Raw genomic sequence first — 14,278 nt, 5'->3', positions numbered from 1 at the left:
TATAGACCATATATCTATAGACTTACGTACGTAACTTAACTGATTACGCAAAACCATAAGCAACTAGTCAAATTTGACGCGCTGAAACTTGCCACTGGATTGGTTCTAAAACGTTTCCCAAAATTGGAGTAAACTTCCTCTGTTTTTATGTAGTTTTATTACAGTATCTTTTATATAAAATAGCTATTTAACATGACCATCCGCGTGAAGTTATAGGTTCGAAAACAAATTTTCACCTCCCTTTTTGATGTGAAACATCTATAGGATCACTTGTAAACCAAATCGTTGGCGTGACGACGCTTGCCGTGGCGACGGGTCGCCAAGTTATACTAAGGTATACATATATATATATTTTATGTGTAGTAGAGTGTACGGTGTGGCGACGGGTCGCCACGCTATACTGGGGTACATTATTATTATTATCATTATTTTATCATTATTATATCATTATTTTATCTTTATTTTATCATTATTTTATCATTGCTATCATTATTTTATCATTATTGTCATTATTATCATAATTATCATTATTATTTATTTAATTATAATATTTAATATTTTATGCATATTACTTGTACACACACGATGTTTCACATCTGACAGGCGTCCCATGAAGGCTCACAAGTTTTTTATTTAACCTTCACAAGAGAAATTTGGAAAAGTAAGATTCACGTAATTAATAATTTCTACTGAAAAGTATTCATGTTATAAATTACGGACAATATTTGATAAAGTCAACATCAATTTCAAATATATTGAATTTTTCTTTTAAAAGCTGCATTTTCTGCACAAACAGAGAAAAATGAAAATCGTATGCTTTTTGAAACAGCTTGAGCAGTACAAACTCCAAAAGTTTATAAAAGACGATAACAAAACAAATATAATAAAACAAATTCTGCATCAAAGACGAATATATTTATTCAGTTGCAATTTAATTTCCTGTTCCAATCTTTTTGCCTAACTGATGGGAGGATAATATTCGCGAGTTTATAAGTGTAATATTTGCAGCAAGTTTATAAATACCCATTTTGTTATCGTCAGTCAACGATGTCAGAGGCCGGTCATAATAGGATGTACATATATGTATGTCCGATCCATTTTGAACTCTGTAGCCTAAACGATTTAACCTATTTTGAAGTGAAAGGTGTCATTAAATTCATGTTAAAGTTAGAGCCAACATACACGGACAACTTCAAGTAGTTGGCTTGCTGCCGGCAACATTTTTAATGCAACAATACAGGCGGCACGTGGAATCCTTGTGGATGCCGATTTCGACGGCATAAAACTTTTCGTGTAACTTAATCCTTTCCTAAGCTCTAACAGCCTGGTAACAATTATATTTACATTCTTATATCTATTTGTTACATTTATGTACAAAGTAACTTCTTTATTGGGACCAAACATGGGCAAATTTTTCACAAACGAATTAACCATCGACCACTACGTTCCGAGCATTTTTTAAAGTTTTCACATGTCGACCTATGTATATACCACATCTACATTAAAATCTATTGTATGCTATCTAGAACACCATCAAAATTGTTAAAGGCATGTTATTACAATATTAATATACTATCAGCATTGAATCACCGTAGATAGTAAATTGATGTACGGGCTCGCAATCCGGTGCGAAATCAAGTTTGACGTCGTTATCAACGTCCACTTTGTTTCTGTCAGTTAAAGCTAACGAATCCACTTCATTGTTGATTAATTATAACGTTTGCTTCCCACTTAAAATGTTATTTAATTGAAAAGCTTTTGTTACAAGCATTTATTGTTAAAAAGACTTAACGCGGTAACGTCACCCAACTTTAATTACTTACGTTTTAATGTTACTAAAAATAATTGCGTAAAATTAGATTAGATTACGTATTTACATTTTTAATAACGGTACAATTCTACTGCTCTTGCTATCTGTTCTACCTTCGTGTGAAACTATCGTGTTAAACCTTGCAATATGCCATTATATCGCTTTAGTTCAATAATAATCTAATTAACGCTCCTTTGTAATCATCGTAAGTGCATATTAATCAGTATTTGTAGTTCCTTGTATGATTGATTACATTATAATTAATTGAACATTTCAATAGGATTATTATGGACATTGTGCAGGTTTACAATAGCTTCGCCTTAATTAAGATAGGAGGCCGCTAGTCACCATTGTGCAAATTCAACAAAGAACACGTTTGTTGAATTTTATTTCGTTTGACTTTAAAAACATCGTAATTCGACTGCAGCGTCATCTATCGATTCAATTGTTTTAATTGAAACCAATTCAATTTTAAACCAGAAGTCAATTTAAATTTTAAGTTAGCGCTGTCATAGGCATCAGCAACAATCTAATGAGTTGGAGAAGTTATAAGTTGAACTCAATGGAAATAAGAAATTACATTTACGCAATTCACTGGCTGCCATCATTTATAGTCTATGGATTTATTTTGCAACGCTTTTTATGTTAACATTGATGATACAAAAATAAACTTGTTTAGTTAGATTTTTTATAATTTCTCATTTCCATTGAATGAACGGACGCAGATACAAAGGTGGCCGAAACCACAGACCATCCAACCATTTCCTAGTTACCGACTCAAAGCAAGTCCGAAGACGGATATTGACGGACTGAGTGGACACAAATTAGAATAACTATCATAGAAGTTTACACTAATTAAATCTTCTATTATATAAAATTCTCGTGTCACGGGGTTCGAACTTGAACTCCTCCGAAACGGCTTGACCTATTCTCATGAAATTTTGTGAGCATATTCAGTAGGTCTGAGAATCGGCCAACATCTATTTTTCATAACCCGCCCCCCCATTTAGTTTTTTTTTTAACTGCGCGCGGACGGAGTCGCGGGCGACAGCTAGTATATCTATACAATTATTAAAAATGATAGTGTCTGCATGTTATTTCCAGGTATGGTAAGGATATTGAGAATTGACTATTTAGTTTCCACCACACATAATACTACGTAGCAACTTTGCATGCTCACGAGTATTTCATAATAACATATCAGAAGTTCCGGTTTAATTTTTTAGCGGTAGTGATTAGGAAGAGCGTGATTGCTCGAGGCCGAACAGTCATGCGACAGGCGACCACAATGGGTGGGAGCGGTAGAAATTCTGTGAGCACTGAAATAGCAACAAATCGATTTTGTTGTTCCACTGACTCGATTAACGAGCATTGAGCTAAACATGCATTCGCTTTATTTCTGAGGTTAGTCAATTCTATACGAATATAATATTTCGACAAATTTTATTCATGACGTAACAAATACTTTTTCACAAATGTTTATGTCATTAGTTCCGAGCAAGTTTCCATTTTAAGTAGGTACATCTTTTTTTTAAATTATGTACTGGCCAGTGACTTTGTCAGCGAGGAATTTAAAAAATAGTCTAACTTCCCTGCCGCGCTTGTCTTCCAGCAAAAGTGTCGTTAAAATCAGTCCAGCCGTTTTGGAGTTCCCCGAGATGCGGACAGATAAACATTTTATAAACAAAAAATATTCTGATAAACGAAATAATTACTTTCAGATAGACGGATTCAACAGTTCCATTGATACTTATAGAAAATTCATAATACGAATCAACTTGTAAAAATGTTTTTTTTTTATTTATCAAAGTATAAAGTTCGTTCTTGACCGCTTTATTTTTTCAAGTAAACCACATGTCATGTGCCAGTTTGCAGTACGTATGACGAAATGACGTCAAACATCGGTGGCGCGAGGTAAGGCTGAAAGTGCAGTAACCTGGTAAGGTACACCTCGCTTCAAATGAATCTAACCTATTTTTAGGTTAGTAATAGAAAAATGTTTACATTACAATAAAAAAACAAGTGTAAACTTTACTTCTATATTAATAAAAATTTATGTTGTAGTCTTTTAGAGCTTAAAGTTTTATTATTTATAATGTTTACTTACTCATTTTAATTGGATTTTTAGAAGAAATTTTATTCAGCTACAATTATTTAGTTTATATTGTATTTAATTTAAATAAATTCTTGCCAAGTAGGGTTGGCGACAGTCAGGCGGACGGCCGTAAAATCTTAAGCTAGAACTTTAAAGTTTATAAAACCATATGTGACCCCATGAGAGTGGGAAAAGGCCAAAGAGATGAGTGATAGTGTTTTATGAGAAAAAAATTGTATTAATATATATTTTTATGTGTTAGTACAAGATTTTTTTTAATATATTATAATTTGACAAACGAGCAAGCGACCGAATTCATCAAAATAGCGTAGCAACCGCTGCCCATAGAAATCTGCAATTGCATATGTGTTTCCTACCTTTAATCAACGGAAGAAGGGATGTTCAGAAAGCTGATATTTCCTCTTTATAAGTCCTCCACCGCCAAATCCGAAGTGGATTCCCTTTCAATTATTAAATAAGGATGGGATGGGAACGTCGACGAAAATTAGGCCTTCAGTACGCAAGTGTCACTGCAATGGAATTTAATGATATTCCGATGATCAGATTGTAACAAAACTTATCAAGAGGAGCTCGTTTCTTGTTAAAACTAAAATTTTTAAATTAATTAAAAATCATATATTTTTCAAAATTTCACCTAAAGCACGACTAAAATCATAGCAAATACGCTATGTTTAACTTTACGTTAAGCATTATGCAATATTATAATTAACGGCGAACTGAACTTTACGAACTTCACAGGCAGTAAAAATCACTGGATTTTAAGCATACATTTCGAACAGGTAATACAATCTTCTATCGCATCCATTGTAAAGTCACATTCATTCGATTCAAATGAAAATGTTGCAGGATAATCCTAAAACGAATTATTAACTGAGAGCCGGCGTCTGAAATCCGATCAAAGGCTACGTTTGTAGCTTTGATCCGAGCTCACGTCTATGCCTTGCATCTGTGTGACAACATACCATATCAATACCTCAATAAGTCCTCGCTTTGATTCAATTTTGTGACTAGCTTTTGTGTTTTGTTTTTTCGCTAAAATTTCGATATCGCTATTCGTAATTTAACTATGGTTTATTATGTAAAATCTGATGATAATATCATTAAAACTGGTTGAAGAATTTAATTACCTATAAATAACATTTCTGTATAATTATCACTACAATAAATGATGGTTTATTATAATAAACTATGCCTTAAACGCACTATAAGTATGCATAGATGAAGACGCTACTTGAGTCGTATCATATATCTTCTTCACTATATTCAAGAAATGACTCAGCTTTGTAATGAATAGATTAGGATGTATTTCATATTTTTATCAAATGTTAAAAATGAAAGTTAAATGGTGTACCGAAGTTAGGAATAACAATTTTCTTAAGCAATTTTTATCATAATTTTACCTAAAAAAACATAATTTGGTATTGAAATAAAAGTAATCTATTTCATACAAGTTCATACATACATCGTGCGGAAAGGAAAACATAAAATTGTTAAATACTCACTAAATGTGTCTAATAAAGAATAATAAATTCGCGGAACACGATTTCGATACGTCCCGGGCACGACGCGCGCCGCGCCGTGCTGGCCGTACGCCCTCTGAACTGGGTTAACATTTATGTGCTTGCTGCGAAATAAAATTGAAAAGAATGTTCAGTCAACAATACACAATATAGATAAAGGTGACTTTATCCAAAGTAAACACTTGTATATATATATATCTCTTCTATGTAAAAAAAAATTAAAGTATGAAGAAGACATTCTACTCGTACTTATGATGACGGATTTGAAATTAAGAGAACAGAGTAAGTGAAAGCAAAGGGCATATGAATGAAGATGTAAGAATATAGAAGACATGACAATAGTATAATTGGCAATCTTTGCGAGAATTCTAAACAATAAAAAACACAAACGAGTGCATGAATTAGTTAAATCAATAGTCATAACCTAATTACCCTCTTATCTACTCAGCGTTTTAGGACATTTTTTACGTTTTCGATTATTGTGTATATCGTTGTAATAAATTACTTAAGTCGTGACGCAACCTGCACGTAGAAGAAATTTAAAGATGTGTGTGAAGTCAACTAATCCGCAAAAAGGTGATACTAAGGCTTAGTCACCCCTACCTTGTGGAGTCTCCGAGCTTGTCGGTGACCACATTTATGAGCTGGCGGCTCACAAACAGATACTTAAGTGTAGTAAGAAAGATTACTTGTCCCTTTCTAACACAAAAAAATCCTACTTTTTACTTTTCAAAAAAACTTTACCAAACTACAACGGCAATATTGTTCAATTAAGTTGTTCCTCGAAAACTGAAAATATTCTTTTGTAAAATATTGTGTATTATAAAAGCAATTTTAAATTCTAGGAAACTTAGTTGGTATAAAAATGTAAAATATAAATTATAGTTCCAATAAATATGATGAAATAAAATTTTCCGATACACAATATTGAATTAATTTTTAATGTATGGCTGAGTGTTCCATAAAACTGTGAAAAATTTTATTTAAAAAATTATCAAAGTTACTTCCATCAAAACATGAGAATAATAAAGCTATCAATACCCGAAATTTATTTAATGAAAAACTTCCTTTTTACTTTTACAAAATCAAGTTCAATTTAAATTTATTTTTCAAATAAAGAAAAAGAACACAATATTAGGCAAGAATCGTCAAACATTACTTAATAAATAGGTATAGAGCGGAACTAAAATTTAAAGTATATTTCTTTACGTAACGCTACTTTGGGAAATGTTTGAACCTAACCTTTGAACCCTCAGTGTGTTCTAAAACCCCCCAAAAGATGGCGTTAATTTAAATGCACACAGCTTGCATCGACTTGGAAAAGTACATGTCGTTGTAAGCAGTTCGTGTCTGTTACAGCCCCGCGACAGATGGCGCTTATTTAAGCGCGCTGAACACAAACTCCTCCTCAAAATGATCGTTGTAAATAGTACCGATTGGCGCTGTAGGCACCGTTGAATCGTGGAGGGATGTAGCAACTAACATTTTGAATATCATACATAATGCAGCCCTTCGACAGATGGCGCTTATTTAAAAAGTTAAAATCGGTAACCCAAGGGACAAAAAATTATGTTTTCTTACAGCACAGTGTTTTATCACAGTGCTAAATGGAACTGCTGACAGAGCTTACTAGTGGGAGATTTTAGAAACTGCCATTTTCATAAGTAAGTACAACCCTTCAACAGATGGCGCTTATTTGAAAAATAACTATTATACTAAAAAACTTGAGAGGTGTCAAGGGACACCCGGATGGAACGAAGTTCCTTTAAATTAATTAGTGAAGGAACCAATGTTTATTCTATGTATAAAAAACTTAAGTCTTCACAAGAAGTACATTTTATTTCTATGAATTTTCGTTATATTGTCACGTCGTTGCCATGGTGATATAGCAAAAAGTGTCGTGACAACTTTTCGTAAGAATTTTTTCCGTCTAGCCCCCTTTCACAACACGCGATAAGGAACTTCGTTCCAAAAGAAACATCTAACTTTTTATTGTTATAATTGTCAGGTATACTTAATAATTTAGTAAATACAAATAGCAAATAGTGTCTTTTATGTATACTTTTATGTAAACTACAAAACAAATAAAACGTTTTGGGAGCCACTGCATAGATGGCGCTATAGAGCTTGAGTTACGTACTTGAGCAACCACCTAATAGATGGCGTGGATTTGAATGGCGATGGACATTAGCACTAACAGAATAAGCGTGTTCTAGCAATTCAATATAAGCAAAACACTAAATCGAAATAATACCAAGTTCTGTTCAAGTTAAACTAGCCGAAAATATATTAATAATATTACGTACAAGCAGATGGATTAAGGGCCTGATACAAAAGGCAGTTTTTTTTTCCGTCACTTTATCTTCCTTGCATGGCAAGGATTTTAGGGCAGTTATTTTAGAAACCGCGCGCATAGTGAAGAGGTTCCTGTCTCTGTAGCCCTCAACACTGGTTGCTTGAGTCATGGGATTCCGCAGCCGGTGGTATACTATTTTTTATATAATACATTTTGTTATTTTTTTTTTATAAAATGTATTATATATTATATAGATAATAAGTTAATAAATGAATATGGATATTATCTACTATGCGATATTAAACTCTAGAATTTTAAGCAAAATAAACAAAATGAAAACGACTATCTCAGGCAAACAAATCAGTCATTGATGATTCTGACTTGTAAATTATTTTTTATTCGCGATACTCCCTAACGATGGCATTATCATTTTTATGTTTCGGAGCTTGTTTGACTAAGTTATTTATAGCTTCCATGTTTTTTAATAACTTTATAGAAACCTAATTCATAGCCGATTTTTAAATTAAATAGTAACTTATCTTTGATACTATATATATATATTATATATTATTAGCATTACTATATATATATATATATATATATATATATATATATTATATATTATATATTATTAGCATTTTTAGAACTTTAAATTTTGTCTATTGGACTACTGCATGTAACAGAAATTGATAACCAAACTAAAGAAGTCACGGTTTTTCAGTGTGCTTATTTGTAAGTACTTGCCTAGTTTAAAGGTAGGGCACCGAGGCGACGATGCAGTGCCTATAAATCGAGGCGGCATAACAAGAGTCCTATGGTAACAGCGAGACAAGTGCGCTACTTACGTCCAATACAAAATGATTTTGTCATATATTCGTAATTTATGACGACTACTTTTTTATAAAGGCCACTTAACATAAATAGTCGTCGCCCATTGATCAATGGTTTATAATCTTTTTTTTTTTTGATTATAATATATTTACGCACTTCTCCACTTTGACTGTTTCCTACGCGTTCGTCCACAATCCGATCGTGGAATTTTCTCAAAATGTAATGTTTTTTTACTAAGAATAATTTGTAAATTTATTTTATATTTCGAAAGTTGTTCGTAAGTTTATAAAGTTGTCTATGACTAGCGATGATGATAAAAAAATTAAGAATAAAAAAGGGATGGAAGTTTAAAGCATTAACCAAGTAAATTCGCGTTGTATTGTGCAGTTTTCGTGAGATATAGCAATAATTTTATTTACATGTTATTTCAGTCGTTTTTATATACCGAAATTTGGATCCATTACTGTTCATTCATAATAATTCTTACAGAAATACTTTTTTACAAAATGTTTAAGTATATAAATAACTGATCACTCGTGCCTTAAATATTCACATGTGGGGTAGAGATGAATTAATTCTGTTTGATACGGTCCGGGCACAATTTTTAAGTCTTTACTAATTTCACAGATACTTACTTACTACTTGTCGGCTGGGTGTACTGTTAATAAAGCTCTTCTTTATTAATAAATTTTACGTCATTCTAGGCCGACGCACCTCTACCAATACTGACATTTTTGTCTGTACATTGCTGGCAAAAAAAATCTTTTATTGCGTAATAAACTTAGTTCTGGTTCCTAATCAGTAATGAAATGTAGTACCATTAAAAGTGAATGCATATAAAAAATGACGGGCGGAGTGTCCTTATATAATTTGGGTCAGTATCCCGTCCGTGCGGTTAGGAAGGGTCGTTGTTACTTTGTCCTTGAACCTGAGCCGTTCATTATTTCAAAGTTATTGATGTCAAGTCCGCAAGAAGTTTTGAAGGTTAACCATCGTTTTTGTACTGGCGACCGACTAGATTCACATCTCGGTTTATACAGTAGTATTTCATAAGTACAGTAGGATTATGTTAGGTACTTTGTCATCAGCTCAGCCTACCCTAAGTAAAGGTCGACTAGGATTTAGTCAACTACGCTGGCCCAGTGCCATTAGTTGAGATGATGATTTTCTTCACGAATATGTACAGACTTCATCGCGATGTTTTTCATTATGGTAAAAACTTCTGATATGTGCACATATTTAAAATTCTAAAAACGTAAAATGCATTGGTAAAGGACGGGTAAACATGGATCTGTATGTTCATCGCATTACCATTGCACCACTGACGCTCAGTTACTGATCTTAATAGGTAATTATAGTACTTATGTCAAGTACAATTACATAATATATTATTATACTATATTCATCGCATAAGACACTACGCAGTTCGCACCTCATCTCATCAGCCGCAGGAAAATTTAAGTTTATAATTAATTTCCTTGGTATACGTCAATTGTGTTGATTATTATCATTTCCTGCCATCTTGGCTTGGCGTCATGAATTTTCTTAACTTTCCATCAGAACGAGTTAGTATTAAATAATATATTTGTAGGCTAACCTCCAAAGAACAGGTAAAAGAAGAACATATTAAGGTAGATGTTCATATATGTTAGTATCCAATAAAATCAATGACAAAAACTTTTTATTGCAAATAATTAAAATACTACTTTCGTATTTTTTTTTCAAATTTGATTTGAGAAGTTTGTATTCGATGAATCTTGGAACAAACAATGACTAATATAAATTTATCACACCTTATTTTAAGGCACATCAGACGTATGCTTTGCCACCCATGCGAACCCCCGTGTGTCACCACTGTTTAACAAACAACATACTTATTATATAAGATTCGTTAAAACGAGAAAAACACACGTTTAGACTAATATTATTTTTGTAAAAAAAAAAATATAAATATTTCCTTTAATAGGAATCATTAGAAACGGCTTACGATGTTTACAAGTTGTTATACTCATTTTAATAACGATAACTACGAGACGTTTGCGTCTAATAATAGCACCCTTGTGTTATGTACACGAGAGTTCTCTGAAAGGGCGGAGGTAAGTCGAACCGTGGGTTTCTACAGCCGGGACATCAATAACATTTTGTTACATCAATTTCTTCAAGGAGAACGAAATAAATAATATATTTTTGTACGACTTTTTCGGTAGTGGAAACCGACGTTTAGTATAAATCGATATAATTTGAATTTTCATAAGAAATGAAGCAATTCAATTTGTACCTTTAAACAAGTCTCTCTTTGTGTAGAGTATACTAATTTGTATTTGAATCTTGAGTCTCTGTCTCAAGATTAACACATCTTGAGACAGAATAATCTCTGTCTCAAGATGTATTAATTTGTACTAATTAAAGGACAATTTAATATGTCTGTGTAATGGGTGTGCACCAAGCAACATAGCAGGATGCACCATTGACCCAGAAAGACAAACGAGAAGTGTCATCGTAGTCACGGCCGTCGTTGTTATTACAACACTGCGCTGTGTTTTCGTTGTTAAAAATAGTTAGAGAATCTGACTTATTTATAGAACTAATTTTTAATTTTAACATAAAATGAAATAAATACATTTCCAATTTATAAACGTACGAGTTCTTCAATATGTAAATATTTTTTCTATTCTTCTAGTTTGTTTTTTATTAGTTTACATTAAAACATATAATCTAAAAATCATTTTTTTAAATATAACATAAGAAGGCAAACGAGCAAGCGACCACCTGATTCGCTAAAATATTTAAAATTAATTAATATTTAATAATATTTCCCCTTAATTACTTTACGTCCCCTCCTCCGAAAAATCCCGATCCCATTCCCATATTGGGCTTAGCTACGAGAAAAATAAGCCAATATAATGGTAATTATAGATAGGTAATTCATTATGATAAAAATTGTAAACGGTTGGTAGTATTAATTCTTTATACATTTATTTATACTTTAATACTTAGTTTGCAAAATAAAGCATATAAACACGCTTATTATCTTGCACAAAGTTTATGACATTTAAATAAATAGTACGTTAAGCGTCCGTTAAACGATAAATTTTTGTGTAAAATTTTACCTGTTTTCAAATTATTTAACAGCAACTAAAATGCGAGATACTTAAGGATTATAACATAAATTAAATCGTTAGGTTAAATTATGGTGTTCAATTGCCCTAAACGTCAGATGTTCACAATTTGTATAAAACAGAAACGAAAGCGCTAAAGAAAATGAGTAAAGACATAAAGACTTCATAACAAAATTTATTTTGAAACTTACAAATTGTATAAATATTTATCTATGGAATACACCAATCGAGTTCTAATCTAAAATAACAAATCGAGATCTATCGGAATTTGTTTATTATGGGAAAATGTAGCCGTATAATAAGTTTCTTTCTGACAGTCGTTATGAAACAATGAATTTTTTTATCTCGAGCGTTTTTCAATAAGTAAAATCTTATCTCCTAAAATATTACGAATATATTGGTAACTGTTTATTTAATGATGTCTTTTGTCTTCGATCTTTTAAAATTATTGAGCTTAGACATATTGATGTTTTCATTTATTGGTTTTAAAGTGTTAACGCATTGTTAAATTTTTAATGACATGTCATTTTTGAAAAGAAATTTTAAGATTTAATATAATCAAGGTTTTTTTAAGGTTTTTAATTTATGTTTCTCTTAAGAAAAAAAAACTTGAGAAGTGTCAAGGGACACCCGGATGGAACGAAGTTCCTTTCGATTAATTAGTGAAGGAACCAATGTTTATTCTATGAATAAAAAACTTAAGTCTTCACAAGAAGTACATTTTATTTTTATGAATTTTGTTATATATTGTCACGTCGTTGCCATGGTTACTATAGCAAAAAGTGTCGTGACAACTTTTCGTAAGAATTTTTTCCGTCTAACCCCTCTTTCACAACGCGCGATAAGGAACTTCGTTCCAATTATTTATCTGGGATATCAATCAGATTAAACTGTTTATACTACTACTATATTTACTTTGCATGCTTTTTTATACAAACAACTTACCAAGTGGGGGTACCCTCAGCGTTCGAGTTGGAGGTGTCCCAAGGCGGTTTTGACTGCTTTTGGAACCCGGCTCCACCGCCCGCAAACATTAATATTGCCTTAATCTTTCAATTGGCAACAGAATACACTAACACACAACAGGACACTGTTTACTTTCGTACTGCTCACAGATTGGAATTGCGAGTCGCGTCCATTGTTTACGTTAGAATTTTGGACTGTGTAAGGGACGTTTGTGATGTCGGCCGGCCGCGTTCCAACGTTTTCACGGAATATTTTCAGAGAGTACTCGATGTATATTCCGGGACGTTGAATCCGCCATTTGCCGGCGTGTCTGCGCGCGCGGCGACGGCTAGTTTTATTTTAGGTGTGCGCGTTTTTTATTTAGATTTACACAATTTCGAACAAAGCTTTCATAGTTTTATGATCTGTTAATTAGTGGAGCGCGTGGTGGCCGTCTTATCGTTAGCCCGAGTACCGCGGAGTGGCTCCTCTACTCATTACACCAAAATTATTTTAAAATTAGACATGTTAATTTTGAAATTGCTACATTCGGCGTCGTGTTTTGGGTCAGTGTCAGGAACGGCACGAGCGTGGAAACGACACCAAAGTGCTTCCCGATTTCGCGGCAGTCTAGCGGTCTTAAATTTTACACTTTGACATATCCGAACACGGTTACAGATAATAAATACTAATTTTCTTGATTACATATACATATATCTTTTTAAATTGATATAATAACAGAAATCAACAGGCGTTAAGATTAAAAACAAAAAAAAAAGCTTAGATTGGCAGAAGGATAAGGTGAAACCACAGGGTCAGAACGCAACATTTGGCAATAAGGGAAGCCTATGGTTTGCACTGAAGGTAAACCATTTATGCAAGTCCCAGAAAGATAGTTTTTAAGTAGGTTGTGAAGTAGGTTCGCTTCGTCATTTGAAGCTAGAAAAATACGTAAGAGTAGTAAAAAATTAAGACTTACCTTCACAATAACATTAACGATAGAATAATTATAAAGTTGATAGAACTTACCTGAAACAAAAATATACATATTAACAAACAAGAAGTAAGTAAAAGAGTATAGTTCGGTACTTGTATAGTTCTAATATTAGTAAATACGAGTAAAATCTTTTTTCTTGTATTTTTTCTGATATAAGGTGGAAAACAACCTTGCACCTGAATTCGAAGAAATGTCGAAGCGATCTTTGCCGCTGTGCATTGCACCGAGCGTGTCGGCTTATTCGTGCAACATATGTTATTGTTGCTGGCGTCTACCACTGTTAAATTAATAAGTAATTCTGAAATTACTTTAGCAAGTTTAAAATCGTTCAACCAGAGCAGGTTTGCTAGCACATAGGTTTATGTGCCGTGTGTATGTAGCCTGTGTTCTTCTAGACTTCTGTGTCAAATTTCATCAAGATCCGTTGAGGCATTTTGAAGATACCTTCAAACAAACATTCATCCATCTAAACATTCGCGTTTGTCATATTAGTATGATATGTAATAGTTTGTCAATTTGATCTTTAAGTTACTACATTTAGATAATTGTTGTTTTGCTACACTGTGCAGCTAACGAATTAATAATCTATATAAGTACCCTTCTATTGAAATCTAGGGTCCACTCGTGACTACGAGATCCTCATC

Source organism: Papilio machaon, chromosome Z (assembly GCF_912999745.1).
Source record: "Papilio machaon chromosome Z, ilPapMach1.1, whole genome shotgun sequence".
Classification (NCBI taxonomy): Eukaryota; Metazoa; Arthropoda; class Insecta; order Lepidoptera; family Papilionidae; genus Papilio; species Papilio machaon.
Note: the sequence above shows the minus strand (reverse complement) of the source record.